This window comes from Mycteria americana, chromosome 6 (genome assembly GCF_035582795.1).
Source record: "Mycteria americana isolate JAX WOST 10 ecotype Jacksonville Zoo and Gardens chromosome 6, USCA_MyAme_1.0, whole genome shotgun sequence".
Classification (NCBI taxonomy): domain Eukaryota; kingdom Metazoa; phylum Chordata; class Aves; order Ciconiiformes; family Ciconiidae; genus Mycteria; species Mycteria americana.
In genome coordinates this window covers 35416640-35437925 of record NC_134370.1, presented here as the reverse complement: position 1 = coordinate 35437925, position 21286 = coordinate 35416640, and the positions used below count along the sequence as shown (strand labels likewise).

Sequence of the window (21286 nt, the reverse complement as noted above, 5' to 3'; positions counted from 1 at the left end):
AGTCATTGCTTCTATGTCCTTCTCTGACATACCCACACAAAACTCTTGCTGGCTTCACCAGGTGTTGTGGTCAGCCTGAAGGAGAGTATCATCTCTTAGCCTGGCTCTGGCCTGACTTCGATTTCACACTGATTTGTTAGTGATTTTAGGCAAGCAGAGAGGAAAGACTGCCTTAACCAAGAAGGTGCTTTAGCACTCCTCTTTCTCCCTTTCCCCTTCTCATCCTGCACCTCTTATTGCTTCTTCTGCTCCCCTTATGGCCAGAGACTTGCTGTCCCTTTTTCTGGGTGGTGACCACATGGCCAGCCTCATGGCAAAGCCCTGGCTTGTGAATGATAGCCATAAAACTTCTCCCCTTTAATTGGCTACCACTGCATTCTTCCAGAGTACCTTGCCCTTGCTACAGGGATGGCTGTTGCTTGTGAAGCAGGGATTGATTTGCAAATTATAAAATTGCAATAATTCTATGTACATTTATATAGAATTACAGAAATACTGATTTAGTTGACTGCATGGATTTGCAAGCAGCAGTTCAGCAGCTGCTTCATGAGCCATCCTTGGCAGGAGGGGAACCTCAGAGAGATGGGTGAGTTGAATGCTGAGAAATGGGAATTGGTCTAGTCATCCCAAGAGAAATCATCCCCATTTGTGAGTCAAAGCCTGCAGTCTCTTGCCTGAGATGAAGGGAATCTCCCAAGGGCAGCTAATCTTGCATGATCTCAGCGCTTGAGATCAAACATCACGATATCGGGTCAATAGATATTTCTAAAAGTACATGCAAACCTCATTCAAATTCACATTTAGCTCTAGCCAAAACACAACCCGAATCACGATCCAAATAACCTCCTCCTCAGCCCACCTTCATTGCCGTTCTGTTTCGGTGGCAGATGCAGCACAGAAAAGATGCCTGAATGCTTAATTCAGAAATTTACTGTTTAAGGCATTACTTGTATGAACACCAGCGTAACACATAGAATACCAATGCCCTAAATTTAGTAGGTTTGTCTGAGTCATTTTCAGTATGTGGGAGGGCTGTGAAGACACTCCACAGAGTGGAGAAACTTGCTGGTGGTGTCTGTCCAATGAGATATTTTTTTTTTAAAGTCAGAACACAACAGAACTACAGATATGTTTGTGAGTAAAATGCAGTTTTGTTGCAGACTTCAATAGAGGAAAGGGGTGGTGTTGCTCTCCACCCACTTCAAAAGCTGAAGTCAAGTTTGACTGATATGCATCTCTGACACTGAAATAGCTACTGAACTTTTCATGACAGCAACACACAGACACAGGTAAAGACTCTGGCTACGTGATTTGGAGGGACACGATGTGGTGTATTCCCCAGATTTGTCTGTGCAATTACATCTTATTTTCAGATCTTCTAGCAATAGCAGCTGAGTTGTTACAATCCTACACGTTACCAAGCAGCAGCCAAAAGCTATTCCTGGGCTTATTCACTGAGGGGTGAAATGTTGTCCCACTGAAGACCAGGTGACTTTTGCCACAGAAGTTGTTCAGCAGGGCTAGGAATACACACACAGTTTTTGAAATAGATGTGGGCATGAGTAATTAAGTGTGGATGTGAAGGAGGCATTTAGACGTGGTGTTCTAAACTGGTAACACCTTCCTGCCAGTTTAGATTTTATTCTTACTCCATTAGCCTTTCTTCTTGAATGCAGCTGATTTCAAGTTGATATGAATGAATTTAGCAATTCCATTCTGGAGATTTTTCCTGGGACCCTGTGGAATAAAACTGCCCCTCTCCTCAAATGAAAACCTAACTTCACTGCCTGAGTTTAGTCCGAATTTATCGTGTTTTTACTCTGAATAAAAGTTAGTTCTAGCTCAACCCCTACACTCTGGGTTTGGAGTAGACTCTTCATCAGGCAGAGATGAAGCATGTTTTCATGTACCGTATACTGTCTGATATCAGCCATGGCAGATACATAAACATGCTGGGACTTGATCCTGTGGCCCTGATTCTCATGAGTAGTGCCACCGAGTTCAGGGCTCTGCTCACACAAACTGGAGGATCAGTTGTAATGTGTTTAATGCCAATGAGATGAACTCTGTTCCTAGAGAAACTGCAGCAAAATCAAAAGCTTGTTAATAGAAAAAGTAGTTAGCTGTTATCATAAACGGAGCAAAATGCCAAACAAAATCCTGCTCTGCTATTTGTTCCCATGCAGGCATTTAGCTGCCAGGAAAGACCAGTCTTATAAACATGAAATTATATCCATGGTAACATGCAAGCCGTGTTTAACTTTGCAGCATGTTAAAAGGTACATTAAAAAAAAAAACATTTTTGTATTTTACTGCTGAGAATAGCAATTATGACTTTTAGGTCAGCTATTTTAACTCAGCCTGGGAGTTGTTGACTGGTGAGTGTAAGGGCCAGAGGCACAGCTCCTTCCTCAGAACACTTCTTGTTGCCAGACATTCCCAGAAGGTATTATTGCTTAAATACAGCTTGTGTTTTCTTTACCCAGATTCCTTTAACTAGAAAGATATGACAGGTTGTGATATCGGACTGCAGTGAAGTCCCACCTGTGCTGTTCTACCCTTCATGAGTGAGCAGCGCTCGGGCTGTGTGGCTGTCATGCATGTGCCCTTTTTGGGTAAGTACTGGATTCAAGGAGCCTGCTTTCTGATACGGCATCCTGGGATTATAAGCACTCTGCTCAGGTGCTGTTCAGTGACTCCTGCATCATGCTAGAAAGCAGATGTTGCTTACAGAAGGGGAGAGCAGCTGGAGTAGGGAGTAGACTGAATTAGTGTCTGGGCTGGAAAACGTATTGGGAAAAGTAACTGAAAGATCCCACTTGGAGCCAAAGCTGAAGCTGAAAACTGCAGATGGTTTTCTTGTATGTACGATAATGTCAAACCCAAAAAAGGGAGTTTTCACACTCTGTTGTCTGTTTAGGGCAAAGTGAAAATTATGTACTGGAAAACGGAGCCCTGTGTCTGGAGAAAACAGCTATGACTGTGCCTATGTAATACCAGGGCTCTGTGGAATTGGGCTTGACTTCTTTTGTGGAGGTCTCTGAAGCCTTGAGCTCTGTTTGCTGTGGAGTGGAGGGAGGGAAAAAGAGCAATGGGATGTGTCCTCAGTAGTTTTTAATTTATTAGCACCTGCACAACAATGTCACTCTGAGTGAATTGTGCTAGGAATAACTTCTAAAAACCAGAAATTTCATCTGTAGGGGCAGCAGAACAGCCCATGCTGGATGTGAGGGAAGCGCCAGAGGCCATGATGGCTACAGCTGGATCCCACAAAGCATGGTGGAAAAGAAGAACAGGATGTTCTGGTAGCTACTGTCATGTGTGTGTCTTGAAGCAAAGGGGTTGGTGGATGCAGTAGCCTGCGTGTCTGGCTCTGAAAAGACAGCAGCATCTTTGAAGAACATACATGTTTTTGCTGTCTTCCCTTAGCTGTTCTTCAGGGTTCTGGGTTTTTTTAACTACACAGAGGTGAGACAAAGATGATACAAGGTGCACTTTCTGTAGAAATTTAAGAACACATGTACTAGCACGTATCTCTCTTAACAGAAAAGTGGAGATAGTTTATGAGCACAACCTGTCCCCTCACTTGGGTAAATCACTTTTTTACTAAGTCAACATTGTTGTATAGGAGAGACTCAGACCTGTCTCTCTAGCTGGACAAGGAGGCTTGGGCTGTGCTGTGCCTTTTCCACTTTTGTAAAGTGGACACAGACTGTGTCTTCCAGCAGGGCGTATGATTTGATACTGCAAGACCCAACAGTGCCTCTGTTACTGGAGGTACTGTGTTCAGGCTGGGGAGGATGAAGAGTGTCTGAGATGCCTTGCCACTAAGTTGTTTGCTCACTGGTGCGAGGGGAGAGAGATGAAGCACCAGGCAGTATCAGAATAGCATCCCGAGGGCCTGAATCCCCAGTAACTTTTTACATGCCACTTCAGTAAGAGTTGTCTGTTCCATCACCTTTGAAATACTTACCTTCAGAAGTCTAAAATGAGAGCCTAGGAACCTGAAGTACCTAATTTTGAGAAGAAAATGGCCTTTGTTTATGGGAAGTTTCCTGAAAGGGTTTTAGTGGTCATTTTGTAATGAACTTTGGATTCTGCCTTGGAGGGTGGTGTCCCTTGTGGGATATGCGTCACTTCAGTCTGTAGAGGGGTCAATGCGAGGCATATTTGCTGCATCACCCCTGTGGGTACTTTGGCCTTTGCTCTGGATCTTACATCTAGTCATGCAACTCTTCTCCTTTTGCAGGATGATAGTATCTTTAGACCTGTTGTCTGGGTTCTTCCTGCTTTCATGCTGAAGAGGTGTGTGGGAGAAGGTGGCCAGGTGTGTCAGTAGTGTCATGACCTTTTACTGATGGAGGCTCACTGGTGGTGCGTACTGGCAACACACTCCAGCAGTGGATGCATGTATTTTGGCAAAGCTGTGCCTCCTACTGATTAATCTTGCAGGAACAGAAGGAAAGAAACAATATCTGCAGAAGTCTAGTTTGGGGCGTGGTGGTGTGTGTGTAACAGCTGTGCTGGTGGACACACAAAGTGGGAGTCCAGTGTTAGCCCTGGGTTTTACCCATTCACGTTCTAGCGTACATAGCCATGCCTGCAAAAGTCAGTTGTGTGCATGTAGCTGGGATGCCTTCTGTTGCTTTCATTTCTGCCATGGGAAATCTCATTAAAAAGGTCCTTGAGCACTGGCTAGAACTGTGGCACCCATGTGGACACTGTGGGACTCAGAAACCTCATTAACTCAAGGACTTTCCCATAACCTTAGCAGATCCCAGGGAAGACCTACAGCACTTGGATCCTGACCTCAGACCAAATGCCTCTGTCAGGTGTCAGTGAGGGGAATTTGATAGAGTTTTCCTCATTCCACCATTAAGTGCCCACTGGTGGGTTGTTCTGTTGATGAGACAACAGGACCCACTTAAAGGCTATTTTTCCATGAGGTTAACTTCAGCTTACTGGTGACAGCTATGGTGGGTGGCTATTGAACCAAGAGTGTCAAAGCCAACATCTAAAATGACCTTTAGGCTGTTTACTCAAAGCAGTAACAGACTCGCCCCCGACTTCCTGATAGGGGCCATCACTTATCAAGAAATAAGAAGAGCAAGTGGCTAGATATGGAAATCATTGTGGGAGTGAGCCTAATTGAAAACATACAGCATCGTACAGAAGTAATATTAGTACACCGGTAACCTTTACTTCTTCTGTGGAATATGTATGTAGAAACTAAGCCAGGAGAATTACCAGGAATTGGGAAAAAAGAAATATATATTAAAATTCAATTCCAAAACAAATAGAAAACCTTTTCTTGGGCAGACAGATGTGTATAATTTAACTCAAGTATCTCCCCAAGGCTGTGCCACATGCCCCATGATCCTTTTTCCTAGCTATGCAGTAAAGTGTCAGAAATCAGTGATTTTCATCTCACTTAAGTGAAACTTTTCAGAAAAGGAGTCTAAAGTAAGCTAAGGGATTAAGTAGACACTACAGATTCAGTAAGCTCTTAATTTAGTAGCTAGATATGCAGAAAGCTAAGTACCAAGTAGAAGCCAATGAGACTGGTTTCCACTCTAATTTAGAAAGCTAAATTAGGTTCTTACTTTAAAAAAAGTTTCTACATAATCATAAGAGAAACAAATACATACTTTAATACATGCTTTAAATATGCTTTAAAAAGTGTGTGGAATTTTAATGGATTTACCTCAGTAAGCTATATTGTAGCATTTCACCATCTCAAACTAAGCTTGTTTTTAGTTAAAGTTTACCCATTTCTGTTCAAGAGGTTGTTTTTCTTTTAATTAATTTTTCTGTTCATTTGAGTCAGAATAGCAGCACCATCTAATCCCACTTTTGTATTTGCTAGAAGATGTCTAGACTGGCGAGCGCGAAGGTTTTCATCCTGGAAGGTTTTAGTAAGATCCTTCTCCACTTGGTATATACGTCACATAAGTAAGTACTGAAACTGAAAGTTTCAGATGCGATACAACACCTAGTAATAAACTGTTTCAACTTTTTTTTTAAAGGAAAAGAAACACCATCTTATGGCAGTGTTTCCTCTCAAACCTCAGAGACTTGCTGATCTGCTGTGTAGATCTGTACTGTGGTTGCAAAGTATCAAAACAGGACTAAGGATTTTCATACCTACTCTTACCACCCAGCACTCACAGCTCCTTCCCCCTTGCCTGTCTGTTGGGTAGTTTCTAAAGGCATTGAGGAGACAGGAAGGGAAGGGACGCAGAACTGACCGTTGGACAGATAAATGGACACACAGTGCCAACAACTAAGCCTCATTTCTTTAGGAGTGTAGCCTGAAAATGCATTGGTAATTGGAATGGATTGGGAGTATTTTATTTCTTGTGGAAAACTGTGGGGTTTTTTGAGGGGGGGAAAAAAAGCAAGGTAGAAGCAGCTGGTTTCCGTGTCAGATTCAGGAACTTGCAAGTCTTCAGGGCAAATGACCCATTCTCTTCCTTAAACTCAGGGCTTTTTTAATGTGAATGATGGTTTTCTGTTGTCTTGTGCTGCTGTGATACATCATGGGAACATCTGGCAATGATGCATGTTGGACATGGAGTCCAGTTACAGGAAATGGTCCATGAAGGATAATGACATCCAAGCCATAACTCCAGTAAGTCTCTGGGATGCTCAATTTCTTATCAAATTTTGGAAATTTCTTTGCAATTTTCTATGCAAAGCAGGCACTTGGAGTGAAAAAGGTCATTTTGATAAAAATCCAACTTTTCACTAAAATCAGTTCTCTTCAGCACCCTGTCCCAAAATCTGTTATGTTCACAGTGTTCCAGAACAGGCTTGCCATCTGTTAGAAGCATTTTTAGGTAACAAATTATTCAACCTAACTGTGCCCTATCTTCACCACACCAGTTGTGAGTGTCTTTGAAGTTCCTTTGGATAGATAAGCCTGAGGATCCCCAATGCCTGCAGGAGTCCCCAGATGCTGAAGGGGGAACCCCTAGAGCCAGGAAACAGAAATATCCCAAGGACATGGGTGTTTCTGAAGCACCAGCCATCTCCTGAGTAGAGATGTCTTTACCTACTACTGCAGAAAGCAAGTGTGTTCCAGCACGGAGGTAGCGCTGTTTCAGAGAGGAGTGTATGTCTTGCTCTCCCTTTAAAATGGATCCTCTTTTGCATATTGTGTGTTCTGGTAGGAGGTGGGAGGTCACACTCAGACTCTTCCTGACAAGATCCAAATTCATATTATCCACCCCCAGTTACTGCCTAAAACATAGGAAAAGTCCTCAGATAAAGGATTCATCTCTTCCCAGCCCTGTGTCCTAATCACTGGGCTGAAGATTCAGCCCTTTTAGGATCAAAGCCTGAATTTTTGTTGCATGATTTCAGTAGGATAAGAGGGGAGTCCCCTATCCAAAGCCCTGTGGTTAAGGCACCTTCTGAGGAGGTGAGAGACATGGGTTTGAACTGATAATACATATCTTCTGCTTCCTTTCAAGAGCGTGCTAATTACTAAACTGTGATATGAGAAGCAGAGTGTTGCCACTATCAAATCAGTTACTCAGCCTGGGTTTTAAAAGAAAGTGGCCACAGCCAAGTTTGAGAGCCCAGCCAGCGATGGGTCAGCGTGCTCGTAGCTGTACTGCCTCTAGTGTGGGAGGTAGCCAGGCTTTCTGGATCCGGGTTTCAGTTGGGTGCGAGCTCAGTCAAGTCTCTGAGGCTGGGGGATATCCTGGGCAGGCAGGGCATGATATGGACTCAAGCGGGAGGTGGTTAGAGGGCATGGGCATTGCAGGCTCTGGTGGGGAGGTGGAGGGAAAGCCTTTTCTGGCCGTAGTTCTGGACTTAATTTTCTCCAAATGCTGAGGTGTTAATGCAACATGTGACTATAAGAGCTGTTGAATATTTTGTCATGAGATCACTAATGAATTTGATAGCCACCACATTCATCAGTTGGTGGAACAGATTTACCCATCATTTCTGAATTTGAGTTTAAGTGAATGGGACTTCACTCATGGTTAAAGGTGTGGGGTTTTTTTACGTGCACTTAAGTATCTTGCTGGACTGGGACTTTTAACAGTGTTATTTTGTCTCCTCAAGTCTCCTTCAAGATAAGGTTTTCTTGTATTCTGAAATGATGTGGCAGAAGGCAAAAAATAATCTTGTGACTCATTAGGAAATAAACAGAGGCATAATTGCCATCTGTGTTTCAGTCCGTTTAATCTTTTCTCTCTCCAGTCATGGAAAAAAGTTCATAAAAAAAGTTGAGGTCTGGTTTTGTGATATTTTTGAGAGAAGCTGGCTTAAAAAAATTACAGAAAAGAAAGGAAAAAAACCCCTGATACTGGCTCTATACATTATCTTAGACAAAATGGATTAAATTTCTGACACCCTACTCATCAAATTCTGACCTTGATTTGACCCCATTGGCTTTTTACTGTTTGATGTTCTCAAACGATTTGGTGCCACTTTTCCTTAGTAGTGCAGTTAATTTTGAGTGTTAGATAGAGATCAATAGTCATAGCTTGAAATTGGCACCTTTGGAGGAAAAATATGTTGTGTGGCAGTAACATAGATTTGATAGTACTTCAGTTAAGAAAATGGTGTACTCTTTCATTATTGTTCTCAATGACAGTATCCAGAGTGTTATTTCATTCTCCTACCAAGCTTCTGACAGTCTCTTGTAATATCTTATCTATCAAAGAGTTTTCATTCCTCTCCTTTCATGCTTGGCTTCTGGAGTGGAACTTTATTTAAAAGGTCCCTGAAATTAGAAAGAATGACCGTGGCACTTCTGCTATCAAGCTGGTCAGTAAGAAATAAACCCCCTTACTTCTAGACTTGCATCTGGCCTCCTGCTTGCCCACGTTGAAATCTCATTTAATGTGCTGGCTGTACAATGGAAGCTTAGCTGTCAGGAGGAAGTAAGTGGCCTGTTGGATAAGGTCTAATCTTCTCACAGGTAGCTGGGTTTTGCATATTGGCATTAAAAGGAAGGATGGGAAGGCCATCCCTACCTTTGTCCATATGAAAGTGCCCTGTGCCTTGCTTTCAGCCCATTGCTGCAGTGAGAGGTGGGCCTCGGTTTGCAGGGGATGGTTGTTCTACACTATTGCTTGGAGTAGCTGCCTCTGGAGTACACAGCTGCTCTGGAGTACTGGGCTGGGGCTAAGGCAGCCTCTAGGGCACAGGATTTGCCAGGACTGTGCTCCTTTCTGTGGGGTGCCACCCCAGAGCACCTGGTACTGTGGAGGTGTGATGAAGCTCTTCTTCAGGCTTACAGCAATGCAGGTGCTGAACAGCTGGGGGAGTTTTCAGCATGCCACTAAAATCTGGCCTCCAGTGCAAGCGTGCCCTTCCTCTTGTGTAACTTTGGATATCCTGATTAGTTTCATCCAAATTTGACCTGTGGTTGGAAATACCTTTTTGACCAAATTCAATGAAATTACATACGTGGGGGTAGAAAAGAAACTGGATATAGGTCGAGGAGAGGAGAGGCTGTGGAGAGAGGCACTTGGGAGATGGATGTCATCACAGTCTCAGGTATGGGGAAATGTCAGCTATGGCTTGTGCCTTCTTTGTACCAAGGAATCCAGCCTTTGGACTCAGATGAATAAGGAACCTGGCTTGCCGCGGTCTGCTGCTCCTGGAACTATTTGGTTCATTTTCATATATTGCCTAGGAAAACCATGAGCACCTTTGTTCTACCAACTGCTTGAAAAACATTTCCCTGACTCCCCAAAAAAGAGGTAGTTTTCTTCAAAGACAAAGTAATTTGTCAGGGGCCTTCTGAAGAGCTTTTTAAAAGGCAAGCACTAACAATTTCAGATCAGTGAAGTCTTTAGTTTCTCTTTTAACTTGGAACCAACGACAAATACTCCCTGGATGTGTTTCTGATTAGTGATGATGATAAAGCAGGGAAGGGTGGAGTTGTGTGGAGAGTTATTCTCCTGTGCATTAGTTAACCATTTGAATTACTACAGTGTAATCTGGACAATCATTCCTTTTATACCACCAACCTTGTGTCTGCTGCCCGGGAACAGAAATAATCTTCCTCTCTGCTGGGAAACAGTCTGTTCAGATGCAATGATGGGATATTCAGACTCCTAATTCAGAGGAAATCTTACCAACAGAAAACCTCATCAAAGTGACCACTATTGGTTATGGCACATGGAGCTACTCTAAGTGATTCACTTAGGCCAGATTTAAATGGCAGAGGAGGGGAGAGTTGTCTAATGCATACGGAGATGCTCTGTAGGAACTGGTGCTGATGGTGGCAGTGACTGGGCAGGAGAGGCTCGTGCTGTAAGCTCACTGACTCAATCAAGGCTGTTGGCAGCCAACAGTAATCGTTCCACTGTTATCTTTGACACACAGTGTGTTACTGCCATTATTCCACTTGTTTGAGTTTGTGATTATGGGGAACAAATGCACTTAGTAAAAAAGACCATGATCATAGTCATTTGATACAACTTATTAATATGTCCTTCACAAGTAATCCATGAGGATTTCAATAGCTGTCCCTTTAGGATTGTTCAGCTCATTACAGCAGTTGGAAACGAAGGAAGAGTGTTATCGATTGAGTCCTTTCTAAAGGCACAGCTCTTTCTTATCCCATTCCACAGAAAGGAATATCAGTTTCTGCTGTTCATCCTCCATGGCCTCTTCAGGCTATTTACTTGAGAACCAAGTGCCCAAGCCACAAATCATCTTTACACCTTGGAAGCAAAGATGCCCAGTGTAAAACCCTCTCAATTCTTATTGACTCCGTTCTCTAAGTCATGATACCTAATTGTGTTGAGGAAGAGAGTGTACAGTATGCAAAGTAGTGGCTAGGATGGTGTGCAGGATCTTTGGGTGCCGTTAATCACTGCCAATCCAAAAAATTCAACAGAGCACTGTCCATTTACACTCACTGAAGATCTGCCCCATGCTACTAGCAATAAAGTCTCTTTGGAGCAAAAGGGAACAGGGACAGACTTCCAAAAGGCAAGATTGCCTTATTTTGTTAAGAAACCTGTGGCATGTCATTGTCAGCTCTTCCTAGCCAGTAATTAGAAGTCACGAAGTCTGAATGCAAATACAGACTGCAGGGAAAATGAGAGGGCAACCAGGCCTCGTTTCCAAAGGATTCCTGCATCTTTCAGTAGGGACCTCAGTAGAGATGGCTCCAAATGGAAGCAGTTGTGGCAGGTACATCATGATGCTTTTCATGAAGAAGTGAGGACTTCTGTAACAGGGACAGGCCTCTGAAAGTGGTAATACTTTCCTTTCTGCTTTACTATTCAATGTCTGGAAAGCATGTGCAGATAGAACGGGAAAGAAATGTTTCTTCGTGACTTTCTGGCTGTTTAGCAGAGGAGCAATGGCAGAGTGATAGGATGAAGACTGCTGAGAAGGGATGTTGTAGACACCCATGACTCATGCTCTTTACCTGACAGCACTTCTGAGGCCTGCAGATATGAAAGGGAGTTAGACCTTGTACTAAGAAGCTTCATGCTTTCCTTCTCTGACTCAGGTCTGGAAATGCTTTGTGTACTGCTTTCCTGACATTTATCGCCTCCTGAAGGCAATTGCGTTTAGCATGCATTTCAATAGGCCTGTATTCTAGACGCAAGCCCCAGCCTGCTGTCAGGAAGGCTTGGACCTATCAAAGTGATGTTCTCCCTACGTGTGACCTGTGTTTAATCTGCAGCTCTCTGGAGAGGTTTTCCCTGATGGGGAACACTGCGGGTGCACCAAGATAACCTAGAACCATAGAATCATTAAGGTAGGAAAAGATCTCTAGGATCATCTAGTCCAACTGTCAACCCAACACCTCCATGCCTACTAAACCATGTCCCGAAGTGCCTCGTCTATTGAACTCCTCCAGGGATGGCGACTCCACCACCTCTCTGGGAAGCCTGTTCCAAACCCTTTCAGTAAAGAAATTTTTCCTAATATCCAATCTAAACCTCTCCTGATGCAACTTGAGGCCATTTCCTCTTGTTCTATCGCTAGTTACTTGGGAGAAGAGACTGACACCCACCATGCTACAACCTCCTTTCAGGTAGTTGTAGAGAGTGATAAGGTCTCCCCTGAGCCTCCTTTTCTCCAGGCTAAACAACCCCAGTTCCCTCAGCTGCTTCTCATAAAAGACTTGTGCTCCAGACCCTTCACCAGCTTCGTTGCCCTTCTCTGGACACGCTCCAGCACCTCAATGTCTCTCTTGTAGTGGGGGGCCCAAAACTGAACACAGTATTTGAGGTGCGGCCTCACCAGTGCCCAGTACAGGGGGACAATCACAGAATCACAGAATCGTATAGGTTGGAAAAGACCTTTAAGATCATTGAGTCCAACTGTAAACCTAGCACGACCAAGTCCACCACTATACCATGTCCCTAAGCACCTCATCCAAACATCTTTTAAATACTTCCAGGGATGGTGACTCAACCACTTCCCTGGGCAGCCTGTTCCAATGCTTGATAACCCTTTCAGTGAAGTAAAATTTCCTAATATCCAGTCTAAACCTCCCCTGGCGCAACTTGAGGCCATTTCCTCTCGTCCTATCATTTGTTACCTGGGAGAAGAGACCAATCCCCACCTCACTACAACCTCCTTTCAGGTAGTTGTAGAGAGCAATAAGGTCTCCCCTCAGCCTCCTTTTCTCCAGACTAAACAACCCCAGTTCCCTCAGCCGCTCCTCATAAGACTTCTGCTCTAGACCCTTCACCAGCTTCGTTGCCCTTCTCTGGACACGCTCCAGCACCTCAACGTCTCTCTTGTAGTGAGGGGCCCAAAACTGAACATAGTATTTGAGGTGTGGCCTCACCAGTGCCCAGTACAGGGGCACAATCACTTCCCTACTCCTGCTGGCCACGCTATTTTTGATACAAGCCAGGATGCCATTGGCTTTTGTGGCCGCCTGGGCACACTGCTGGCTCATATTCAGGCGACTGTCAACCAACACCCACAGGTCCTTTTCCGCCAGGCAGCTTTCCAGCCACTCTTCCCCAAGCCTGTAGCATTGCATGGGGTTGCTGTGGCCCAAGTGCAGGACCTTGCACTTGGCCTTGTTGAACCCCATACAATTGACCTCGGCCCATCGATCCAGCCTGTCCAGATCTCTCTGCAGAGCCTTCCTACCCTCAAGCAGATCAACACTCCCACACAACTTGGTGTCGTCTGCAAACTCACTGAGGGTGCACTCGATCCTTTCATCCAGATCATTGATAAAGATATTAAACAGAACTGGCCCCAACACAGAGCCCTGGGGAAGAGCACGATCACTTCCCTACTCCTGCTGGTCACACTGTTCCTGACACAAGCCAGGATGCTGTTGGCTTTCTTGGCCAGCTGGGCACACTGGTGACTCATATTCAGGCAGCTGTCAACCAACACCCCCAGGTCCTTTTCCGCCGGGCAGCTTTCCAGCCACTCTTCCCCAAGCCTGTAGCGTTGCATGGGGTTGTTGTGACCCAAGTGCAGGACCTGGCACTTGGCCTTGTTAAACCTCATACAGTTGACCTCGGCCCATCGATCCAGCCTGTCCAGGTCCCTCTGTGGAGCAGATCAACACTCCCGCCAGCTCCCGGGGGCTTCTCAGATCCGTGGCTTGGGTCCATGCATCGTCTTATATAGGGAAGCCCATATGTGTATGTGTACTCCAAGGGGAGGACTGAAAACAGAAGTTCCTTTCAAGGGTGTGTCTTTGTGGCAGACTCCTGCTGTAATCAATGAGCTCATGATAAATCATATATTCCTCTCCTAGAGACAAAGCCATAGTGGTGTTGAGTACCAGCAGTTCCCATTAGCTTCAATGGCAGCTGCCGGTACTGAGTGTCCTGGTTATATCTGTGAGACTGGCCCCAGGCCTCACCTCCTGCAAGGTGGGGCCATACTGTAATTCCTTACTCTGCAGCCCGACGTTCCTACCTGGCAGATCCAACTGCATTTGGATACATGCTGTTTGCCTTGGCTGGGATTTGTTACTAGTGGAATAAAGTTACCACGCTGCTTTAAATCCAGTTTAAAAGCACGAACAAAGATTTAGTAAAAACAAACCTTTAATAAAACTTTGTTTATCTTAACTACAATTTTTACCATCCCCTGAAAGTCGTTTAGGCAGGCCAACTTCTTCACATACCCTCTGTGACTTGCCCTGGGTCCCTGAGCAGCTGCCTTCCTTCCCCAGTTCAGTTTTAAAACTACACCAAGGCTCTGGACTTGCCTTCCAATAGCCATTGAGTGTGTTTTGAAAAGCAGTCCACCACAGCTGCTTCTGCTCCTCTTGTTTGTGTTTTTCCTGACTTACACATTTCAGTGCCTGTGTACATTACTCGTGAGTTATTCTAGAGCAGCTCCAAAGCTGTGCCAGGGAATTTTCCCAGGTTATGGCACCAGCTGTTCAGAGAGGTGTTTAACAACATGCTTGACTGTGCATTTAGGTGGTGCCATTGATCAGTGAAACAATACGTACACTTAAGGTAAGACATGCTTAAAAATGTCTTGCTCGGTCAGGACTGGAGCCCTTAATCTGCTCTGCATACTGCAGTTCACCAGGAAGGCTGGATTTGGTCACTGGGTTCGGTGGGAGCAAGAGCAAACTCTAGACCACTGAAGAGGTGAATGAAAGAGAGTAATCACTAGAAGACTTTGCAGGTGAGATTTGATTGCCTTGCCGAATCTGGGGATTCTTCAGGGATGGGATCTGCGAGAAATCCCTAGCATGCTGCTAGTTACATAAAATTGCTATTAACAGTGAATTATTCTTAGAAGGGAAGCTGACATATTGTAAAAGTGTCAGATGATAATGATACGGTAGTTGGTATATGTAATGTGCATTTGCAGCCTGGATTGTTAGGTTTGCTAGAAATTTCAGGTACACCCTTACTGCTACTTTTAGTGTAGGCAAAATACCCAGCAATACTTAAGTAAATGAATTTGAACAGGAACTGCAAATTCAAAAGAAATGTCTGATTTGCTTTATTACTAGGACTACACAGGTGCTGAAAGAGTTTGGTCTGGTTCATTACAGCCAGACGTAAAAATGCTGCTTCCAGCTAGCTCCATCCCCTGCAAACTGCCTTCTGTGAGCACCTTTCCTCCCTGCCACCAGTATCCTACGAGCCCTCTGATCTCTGCCCGGCTGGTGAGTGACTGCTCATCCTCTCACCTTTACAGACCTTTACCTCAAAGTGCCCAACCCTTCTGTAGCTGAGGTCAAAGCCTCCGAGTCTATCCAAATCTATAGTAGTATTTGCCTGGTGTATACCCATATTGGTATGGCATGGTTGCATTCTTTGCATGACTGTACAGGAAGGAGTGTCTGAGTATTTGTGGATCTGGAAGGGACCATTTTTGTGTGCACACAACTGGTATGTGGGGCATGAGTAAGAACAGTTATGCAGTTTTGCAGAGTGAGAACAGTATGCTGGGAAGCTCCATGGTGTCTGTGATATTTTGTCTGAGCTGTTTTGGTCTAGGACTGAGTTTGTCTAAATTGTAGTGATAGCCGTTTTGAACAATGTCTTGCTATAATGTCCTGGAGCTGATTGTAGCAATGGGATAAAATAATGGATTGTGAGAAGCAGAGGAAATACTGGACTTTAGTGCTTCTAGGAATAATAAAACATCTGTTCTGCAGTATGTTTAGCAGTGCATACAGAAACAAATAATCTGTGGGGTTGCTTAGTGTTTTCCAAGCTTTTATTAGGATGTTAAAGGTAAAATCTTGGCCATCTTGAAGACAGTGGGAAACTCTGCCTTTGCCTCTTTTGGGTCAAGATTTCTCCCTTACATCTGTACCTGCTGTAACTGGCAAATCACCAGAAACCCCATCGCAGCTAAGCTAGGAGAACAGAGAGGAGCAAGCATCTGAGCTGTACTTTCTAAACAAAACAGAGTGCCCCCAGGCGGTGCTCAGGGGCAGATGTTGTACCTGGCCATCCTCAGTCCATCTCCATCCTGAGGGTCTCTTGAACAAAGAGGTGGGAAGAGCTGCAGGAAACATAGCTGCTTGAAAACAGGGCTCAGAGATGGTAAGGGACTTACGGCAGGCCAGGGGCAGAGTTGGGAAGAGACCCTGTTGGCTTGACCACCTCTGATTGTGTAGCAGTCTATATGTGCAAGGAATTTAGGTAGTATCACAAGTAAGTAAAGTTACATTGAGTTAAATGCATCCCAGAAGAAAGCAACTTCTGCTCCAAAATCCTGACAAACAGACAAACCAGAAAAAGAAAACCCTCAACTGCCCAGAAGTCTTGCTTACGATATGTATTCGTGCCTAGAAATTCTCCAAATTTAACTAATAAATGTTTGGAACTGGAGTATGTGAAATGGTGCTATACCTCATTTCTGAGCAATGCAAACATGGACCAATTTGACCACATGCTGCTTCAGCTCAATCATGGGCTGTGAATTTCTGTACCGAGTTTTAGCCTAAGAGCAGTTACAACAGCCCAACCTATAAATCTCTCAAAGATCTTAAAAAGATGCTACTGATCTCCAAATGATAGCCTCTTAGATATTATTACTGAAACTTTCTGGAAGTAGTGCAAACCAGGAGGGAGCAATTAATCCTTGGAGTAACCCCATTTACTCTAGCAGTTTGGCCCTGAGGGAGTAGGAGCACTTGATGTCTGACAGCAGCCCCAAATGTCAGTATTTCTCCCCTTGTTCATTTGCCTGCTTGCTGTGGTAGATTTCATGCCGTTATAAGCTGTTTATGTACAGCCTGATCAAAGTACTTAATGACAGGGTTAATTTCTACATATAATGAGGAAGTCAAGACAGGAGACAGGTACTGTGTAATCGAATTTTTCATTTTGGAATTTGTTTCTCTTCATGTAGGGCTTAGCTTTGATTTTATTACCATTAATGTCTGCATTTACTGTTCTTTCTAGTCTCTCAGATGAGCTAAACCTACTGCGGAAACAGCAGAGGCACTGAATTGTTCCAACAGCTTCCATAAAAGTATGATGATAAAGTAAAAAGAGTCTATAACTTCTCTGCAACAAGACCTCAAAATGCAGTTTGGTTTGGGGGACAGTTCTTAATAAAATTACACTGCTTAAATAGTCTACTGAGACATCTAATCCTCTTTTTATGACTCAGTAGGTGTGTGCGCACAGGCATGGATGCTTAGGTATGTGTGTACCTAGCCAGAGAAAGAGACAAAGATTGTGGTAAAATCCGTAAATCTTACAGTTTATGAAGTGTGTGTCTTCAGCAAGACTTTGCAGACATAAATGAATCCCCACAGCATCCCTGTGAAAGAGCTGATGGTAAAAAAGAGGTTAACAGTCCTCATTTCTCAAAAGATGGAAATGAGACATGGAGCGTTTGATCTGCATTTGCCCTGCTTATTTTGGTTTTCATTTTCAGATGCACTGAGCACTGTGAATATTTCTGGACATTCAAAAATCTAGGGGTACAGAAGTGATGGAGGCTTTAGAAAATATGGCTCTCGCTGAGGTAGCTGGCTTCAGGAACCAAGCTGAAAGTGGAGATGAAATTAAACCTGGGCATATCCAGCTCACCCTGTATCCACTGTGTTTCTCTTTTTCTAGCACTCTGTGAATTTTAGGAAAACAGGGATTTAAAAGTTCATGGGATGCTAAATTCTGTGAACCACCGTTAGCCAAGTTTCCTTATAGCTGAGGTGGAAATCTTTCTTTGTGAGGAAAGTGTGCACCTCTGTTAGCACCACTGTGCAAGCTGTAGTTTGCAAATGCGGTGGGAGGCTTTGCTCATGCTAATTTGGGCTCAGTTATGCACCTTCTTTTCCTCTTTTACATGCAAATAGCAGCTGTGTCAGTCTCTGGGATGCCTGCTTGTTCCTTTAACGGAGAGATTCCAGTTCATACCTTCAACCAGTGCATTTGTGCGTGGGCAGAGGTATAGCGCAGTGGTACAGTTGCTGACAAGGAAAGAGCTGTGATGGAGGTTGGAACAAGTTAGTGAAATAGAGAAGTTTTGAAAGAAGACGCTGAGCTCTTCTGGTGTGTTTTCATTTATTAAAAACAAAAAGCCGGGGGGAGGAGAACAGCAGAGGACTACACAAAATGATAATCAATGATCCTGCCCCAATAAAAAGGGATCTGATTGCCAGAGGGACCCATTTCTTTCTTCTGAGCCCAAGGGTTCAGGCAGTAGCCCCGGGGCTGGAGCGGGTCAGCTGCCAGCCTGCACAGCTGGGATGGTGGTGGGCTGCATGCAGGTGCTTGGATTCCTCACCGTGGTGCCCAGGTGCTGAGGGAGCTGAGGTGGTGAGCTGTCCTGCTGGGAGCCGCAGCGGTGCCACGCTTGCTCGGCTTCTGCAGGCCCTGTGCTCCAGAGGGTCTTTGGCCTCGGCGAGCTGCTGGGTGCTCTGCTCTCCCAGCATTTTCCATGGTGGGGTGCAGCGTGTCTGCCCTGCTGCAAAGACAAGGAGGTTCACAGTACTTGCTTGGAGCCAGCAGGCAAGCGGTGTTGAAGTAATTGAAAATAAAACATATTGGCATGATGTTATTTTCTCCTCCGTCTTCAGCCTTCACCTCTGCTTTATGGTTGTGGCTACCTGAACCCATGTTACTGTGGCCTCTTCCTCTTCTGAAAGGCCATCCCTGCTCTTGTGTCACAGAAGTCAATGCAAAATGAAATCAGATAAAATAATTTCCATGGCATCACTTTGGATGCCACTAAACTTACTGAAGAAAGTAAGCATTAGTGCCATGCAGGCCACACAATGTAAGTGTTCTACAACAAGGACCTGTTTAAAAGGGTGTTTGATTTAGGGTGCAAGGATTTCCAAGAATTTGGAGTGCAAAGTTTTCTGGGAGGGTCAGCTCAAAGAAATATGACGTCCCTGTGAAGTTCTCAGTTGAGTCCATAGGCGGCTTGCCACAACGGTTTTCAGAAGGTAACAGCTCGACTTTCAGAAAGTCCTGGCTAGCGTTTGTTCTCCCATGAAAAGACTGCCTTGATGTCAGTGCTGCAGCGGGACTCAGTGTACGGCCGGGACTCGGCGTACGGCCGCTTCTTTGTGTGTCCATGGACATCCTTGGAGGCTGTAACGTAATGACTGTGAAATAACTGTGCTTCAGCTCCCCTCTGACCTGTATTATAATCTTCTTGACTATATCCCCTCTGTGTGTGTGCAAGTGACAGGGAGTGGCGTAAGGGGAAGAAACGCGTGTACATGCTTGAATCATACTGATGGAGTGAAAGTGATGCCATCTTTATATAGGGAAGGCCCTTAAACATCTCTTTAGCCTCTCCACTGATCCATGGGGAAACAAGGCTGTGACCTGTAGAGTTTCCATTGACTTCAGATTTGGCAACACTGAATTAAGCGGGTAATACGTTATGACACAATAGGATGAAATCCTGGCCCTAGTAACGACAGTGGATTTTCATACTGATTTTGAAGGTATTTTAGGATTTCAGCTGTAGAAATTAGTGGCAAACCCCATGATGAAATAATCTAGTTATTCCCTGTCAAACAGAGGCTCCTCAGCAACATGAATATTATAGAAAATGCTTTTCAAATGGAAATTTATCCTGTTGCAAAGGAACATCTTGAGCTATTGACCCCGCAAAGTAATACATGCATATAATAAAGTTATTGCCTGTCTATTTAAAACTTCCTTGTAACAATGTGGGTGGATCTGGTTATGCTGTTCTCCGCCATAACGACAATTTATCCAACGCAATTTGTTGCCTGGCCTAAATTTTGCAAAAATATCTGGTCTTTAAAACCTTTAAGAAAGGGAGGTATTTGCACCTGACATGTCTACAAGTAACTTAGATCAAGTTATTGATCGTTCCTGTATATGTTGTTTTCCAGTGGGAGGATGAGATGGAGAGGCCAATCCATTACGGCAGCTATCTACCACTGGAAAGCAATAGCACTAATGATACAGGTTTTCAATAGCTGATTTATATTATCCTGCAGTCAATAAAAACTCGTGATTTTGTCACTGTAGTGTTTAAAGCAATGCTCCCAAATGCTGGCACGCCCCAAATCTGACCCTCTGTGACACAGCCGCTGTGTTACAAGCAGGTGAAAACTTAAGAAAACCCCACCAGTCCTCCAGAGTATGGTCTGGACAAGCTCTTTGGTTGCTGGTCCTGTGAGCCCCGGGCTGGTATGAGGCTCGTTCCAGTGAGTGATTCCTGTTAAGACTAGCTATGGCTCCACCAGCTGCTCTCCCATGCCGTGCCACCCAGAGGGGAAGGATGAAGGAGTTACAGTCCTTTCTCTGGGCAAATAGTGCACTTAAAATCTCAGTGACTGACTGCTAATTTGTTGGTGATTAATGAGAAATCTGTGTTGGTGGCTCTAAATGAGAGGCAGTAACTGGATCTTGTCTTCCTCCTTCTAGTGATGTGAGTACTTTCGGCACCACAGAGGAACTGCCCACTGAATCCAGCATGGTGCAGAGCTCCTGAGGGAGAGAGCAGCAGCAGTGAGGAGCTGCATTTGATGGAGAAAGCATTTGACAAGCCATGTGAGGGCCAGCCTGAGCAGTCAGTGGGCACAGTCCCGTCCTCTCTTTCGGTTGTGTTTGAACATGAGAACGGTCACACCAGAGTGGACTGTTGCAGCAGGTCAGCTCAGCGAGGCTGGGGGCTTGCCTCCGGATGCGCTGGCGGGTTCCAGCAACATGTGCACGAGCGAAAGGCTGTGTGCAGACCAGCCGTGCGCTTAGAGAGGAGAGTGTAGATGTAGCGCGGAGGTTTGCATGTTCAGATGGGCTGACCTGCAGGGACAATGAATGTCTTTTTGGACTTGTACACACCTTGTTTTCACGCAAACATTTCATGCAGATTTGTAACATGTGACAGCTGCCAAGCATCTTTTACACAGTCACAGTCTAGTGACTGAAGGATCCACTAATTAAGAAGCCCCTAATTAGGCTTTTAAATGATAAACTGTAATAGCTCTAGTGCAGCTGTTGTAAACTATAGAGTAAATTATACCCAGTTGAAAGAGGCTTTAATTACCTATTTATATAACAGACTTTAAGGACTTTGAAAGATAAAAGAATTTTTAGTATCTGCAATTAAAAAACCAAGAGAGTAACAATAGAGCTCTTAAACCAATGAAAGCAAGGAAATTCAAAGTTAATCTGAAAAGCTGCACTGGTACTTTCTTTTATGCTCATGGCATTCTAGTTTTTGTTCTTTTTTGTTTTCATAATGGATTAAATAAAAAATTATTGTCAGCCAGGAGTTTATGTCCCCTGCTCTTGATTTCCTAGCTTTTATAGGTCCATGTACAGCATTAACGATACTTTGGCAAACTTCCTGTGGTTTCATTTTTGCAGAAATTCTAGCAAGAAGACCC

The 21286-nt window shown here is 44.3% G+C and overlaps 1 long non-coding RNA gene across 1 annotated transcript in view; it reads left to right on the top strand.

Annotated features, from left to right (window-relative positions):
- Positions 1 to 21286, top strand: part of LOC142411411 (uncharacterized) — a 70508-nt gene that overhangs the window by 36062 nt on the left and 13160 nt on the right. The window contains exon 8 of the long non-coding RNA XR_012776181.1: positions 20322 to 20447. This is a non-coding gene — a long non-coding RNA (uncharacterized LOC142411411). The remainder of the gene's footprint in view (positions 1 to 20321; positions 20448 to 21286) is intronic.